We start from the raw sequence: 4,900 nt of genomic DNA, 5'->3' as shown, positions 1-4,900 counted from the left end.
GGGGGGGGGGGGGGGGGGGTTACTGGAACCCCCCGGAGAGTCAATGGGCCTTATTGGGCCTTAGTGGGAGAGAGGAGGAGGTAGCCAGGTGGAGGGCACCCCCCAAGCCCAATCCAAATTGGGTGCCCCCCTTTTCCTTCACTCTCTCTCCCTCTTCCTTCTTCTCCTACTCCAACTAGGGAAAGGGGGGAAACCTACTCCTACTGGGAGTAGGACTCCCCCTTGGGCGCGACATAGAGAGGGTCGGCCCTCCCCTCCTCCCCTCCTTTATATACGGGGGAGGGGGGCACCCCATAGGCACACAAGTTGATTGTTTAGCCATGTGCGGTGCCCCCCTCCACAGAATTCCATCTCGGTCGTATCGTTGTAGTGCTTAGGCGAAGCCCTGCGTCGGTAACTTCATCATCACTATCATCACGCCGTCGTGCTGACGAAACTCTCCCTTGTCCTCAACTAGATCAAGAGAACGTGGGACGTCACCGAGCTAAACGTGTGCAGATCGCGGAGGTGTCGTGCATTCGGTACTTGATCGGTTGGATCGCGAAGACGTTCGACTACTTTAACCGCGTTTCATAATGCTTCCGCTTTCGGTCTACAAAGGTACGTAGACATACTCTCCCACTCTCGTTGCTGTGCATCTCCTAGATAGATCTTGCGTGATCGTAGGAATTTTTTTGAAATACTGCGTTCCCCAACAGTGGCATCCGAGCTAGGTCTATGCATAGATGTTATAAGCATGAGTAGAACACAAAGTGTTGTGGGCGATAATTGTCATACTGCTTACCACCATGTCATACTTTGATTTAGCGGTATTGTTGGATGAAGTGGCCCAGACCGACATTACATGACCGCGTTCATGAGACTGGTTCTACCCCCGTGCTTCGCACATAGGTGGCTAGTGGGTGTATGTTTCTCCAACTTTAGTTGAATCAAGTGTGACTACGTCCGGTCCTTGTTGAAGGTTAAGAACAGTTCTTGCTAAGCCCATAGCAGCCACGTAAAACTTGCAACAACAAAGTAGAGGACGTCTAACTTGTTTTTGCAGGGCATGTTGTGATGTGATATGGTCAAGACATGACGAGATATAAATTGTTGTATGAGATGATCATGTTTTGTTAAAGTTATCGGCAACTGGCAGGAGCCTTATGGTTGTCTCTTTATTGCATAAGATGCAAGCACCATATAATTGCTCTACTTTATCGCTATGCGATAGCAATAGTTGCAAAAGCAATAGTTGGCGAGACGACCATGTGACGACACGTTGATAAAGATCAAGATGATGGAGATTATGGTGTCATGCCGGTGACGATAGAGATCATGATGGTACTTTGGAGATGAAGATCAAAGGCACAAGATGATGATGGCCATATCATGTCACATATTTTGATTGCATGTGATGTTTCTCTTTTATGCATCTTATTTTGCTTAGTACGACGGTAGCATTATGAGATGATCCCTTATTAAAATTTCAAGGTATAAGTGTTCTCCCTGAGTATGCACCGTTGCGACAGTTCTTCGTGCTGAGACACCACGTGATGATTGGGTGTGATAAGCTCTACGTTCACATACAACGGGTGCAAGCCAGTTTTGCACATGCAGAATACTTGGGTTAAACTTGACGAGCCTAGCATATGCAGATATGGCCTCAGAACACTGAGGCCTAAAGGTCGAACGTGAATCATATAGTAGATATGATCAACATAGTGATGTTCACCATTGAAAGCTACTCCATCTCACGTGATGATCGGACATGGTTTAGTTGATTTGGGTCACGTGATCATTTAGATGACTAAAGGGATGTCTATCTAAGTGGGAGCTCTTAAGTAATATGATTAATTGAACTTAAATTTATCATGTACTTAGTCCTGATAGTATTTGCATATCTATGTTGTAGATCAATTGCTCGCATATAGCTTCCCCGCTTATTTTTTATATGTTCCTAGAGAAAACTAAGTTGAAAGATGATAGTAGCAATGATGCGTACTAGGTCCATGATCTAAGGATTATCCTCATTGATGCACAAAAGAATTATGTCCTTGATGCACCGCTAGGTGATGGACCTACTGCAGGAGCAGATGTAGATGTTATGAACGTTTGGCAAAGCTCGGTATGATGACTACTTGATAGTTTAGTGCACCATGCTTTACGGCTTAGAACCGGGACTTCAAAAACGTTTTGAACGCCATGGAGCATATAAGATGTTCCAAGAGCTGAAATTTGTATTTCAGACTCATGCCCGAGTCGATAGGTATGAGACCTCTGACAAGTATTTTGCCTACAAGATGAAGGAGAATAGCTCAACCAGTGAGCATGTGCTCAGAATGTCTGAGTACTACAATCGCTTGAATCAAGTGGGAGTTAATCTTCCAGATAAGATAGTGATTGACAGTGTTCTCTAGTCACTATCGCCAAGTTACTGGAACTTCGTGATGAACTATAATGTGTAAGGGATGGCGAAAAGGATTCCCGAGCTCTTCGCGATCCTGAAATCAATGAAGGTAGAAATCAAGAAAAGCATCAAGTGTTGATGGTTGACAAGACCACTAGTTTCAAGTAAAAGGGCAAGGGAAAGAAAGGGAACTTCAAGAAGAATGGCAAGCAGGTTGCCACTCCCATGAAGAAGCCCAAAGCTAGACCCAAGCCTGAAACTGAGTGCTTCTACTTCAAAGGAAATGGTCACTGGAAGTGGAACTTCCCTAGATACTTGGCGGATAAGAAGGATGGCAAAGTGAACAAAGGTATATTTGATATACATTGATGTGTACTTGACTAGTGTTTATAGCAACCCCTCAGTATTTGATACTGGTTCAGTTGCTAAGAGTAGTAACTTGAAATGGGAATTGCAAAATAAATAGAGACGAGTTAAGGGTGAGGTGATGATGTGAGTTGGAAGTGATTCCAAGGTTGATAAGATCACCATCTCACACTCCCTTTACCTTCGGGATTAGTGTTGAACCTAAAATAAATGTTATTTGGTGTTTCTGTTGAGCATAAATATGATTGGATCATGTTTATTGCAATATGGTTATTCATTTAAGTCAAAGAATAATTGTTGTTCTATTTACATGAATAAAACCTTCTATGGTCATACACTCAATATAAATGGTTTATTGAATCTCGATCGTAGTGATACACATATTCATAATATTGGAGCCAAAAGATGCAAACTTAATAATGATAGTGCAACTTATATGTGGCACTGCCGTTTAGGTCATATTGGTGTAAAGTGCATGAAGAAACTCCATGCTGGTGGACTTTTGGAATCACTTGATTATGAATCACTTGATTCTTGCAAACCATGCCGGATGGGCCAGATGACTAAGACTCCGTCCTTCGGAACAATGGAGCGAGCAACAGACTTGTTGAAATAATACATACTGATGTGTGCGGTCCAATGAGTGTTAAGGCTCGCAGCAGGTATCGTTATTTTCTATCCTTCACAGATGATTTGAGCAGATATGGGTATATCTACTTGATGAAACATAAGTCTGAAAGATTTGAAAAGTTCAAAGAATTTTAGAGTGAAGTGGAAAATCATCGTAACAAGAAAATAAAGTTTCTACAATCTGATCGCGGAAACAAATATTTGAGTTACGAGTTTGGTCTTCATTTGAAACAATGTGGAATAGTTTCACAACTCACGCCAGCTGGAACACCACAATGTAATGGTGTGTCCGAACGTCATAACCGTACTTTATTAGATATGGTGCAATCTATGATGTCTCTTACCGAATTACCAATATCATTTTGGGGTTATGCATTAGATACAACTGCATTCACGTTAAATAGGGCACCGTCTAAAAATCCTTTGAGACGACACTGTATGAACTGTGGTTTAGCAAGAAACTTAAGCTGTCGTTTCTTAAAGTTTGGAGTTGCAATGCTTATGTGAAAAAGTTTCAACCTGATAAGCTCAAACCCAAATTGGAGAAGTGCGTCTTCATAGGATACCCAAAAGAAATTGTTGGGTACACCTTCTATCGCAGATCCGAAGGCAAGATCTTTGTTGCTAAGAGTGGGTCATTTCTAGAGAAGGAGTTTGTCTCGAAAGAAGTGAGTGGGAGGAAAGTAGAACTTGATGAGGTAATTGTACCTGCCCCCTTATTGGAAAGTACTTCATCACATAAATCAGTTCCAGTGATTCCTACACCAATTAGTGAGGAAGCTAATGATGATGATCATGAGAACTTCTGATCAAGTTACTACCGAACCTCGTAGGTCAACTAGAGTAAGATCCGCACCAGAGTGGTATGGTAATCCTGTTCTAGAGGTCATTTTACTTCACCATGACGAACCTACGAACTATGAGGAAGCAACGATGAGCCCAGATTCCGCAAAATGGCTTGAGGCCATGAAAGCTGAGATGGCATCCATGTATGAGAACAAAGTGTGGACATTGGTTGACTTTCCCGATGGTCGGTGAGCCATTCAGAATAAATGGATCTTCAAGAGGAATATGGACGCTGATAGTAGTGTTACTATCTACAAAGCTCGAATTGTCGCAAAAGGTTTTCGACAAGTTCAAGGTGTTGACTATGATGTGATTTTCTCACTCGTATCGATGCTTAAAAGTCTGTCTGAATCATGTTAGCAGTTGTCACATTTTATGAAATCTGGCAAATGAATATCAAAATTATATTCCTTAATGGATTTATTAAAGAAGAGTTGTATATGATACAACCAGAAGGTTTTGCCAATCCTAAAGGTGATAAAAAATGTGCAAACTCCAGCGATCCATCTATGGACTGGTGTAAGCATCTCGGCGTTGGAATATACGCTTTGATAAGTTGATCAAAGCATATAGTTTTATACAGACTTGCGATGAAGCCTGTATTTACAAGAAAGTGAGTGGGAGCACTACAACCTTTCTGATAAGTATATGTGAATGACATATTGTTGA

This window comes from Triticum aestivum, chromosome 5A, assembly GCF_018294505.1.
Source record: "Triticum aestivum cultivar Chinese Spring chromosome 5A, IWGSC CS RefSeq v2.1, whole genome shotgun sequence".
Classification (NCBI taxonomy): Eukaryota; Viridiplantae; Streptophyta; class Magnoliopsida; order Poales; family Poaceae; genus Triticum; species Triticum aestivum.
This window is presented reverse-complemented; position numbering follows the sequence as displayed.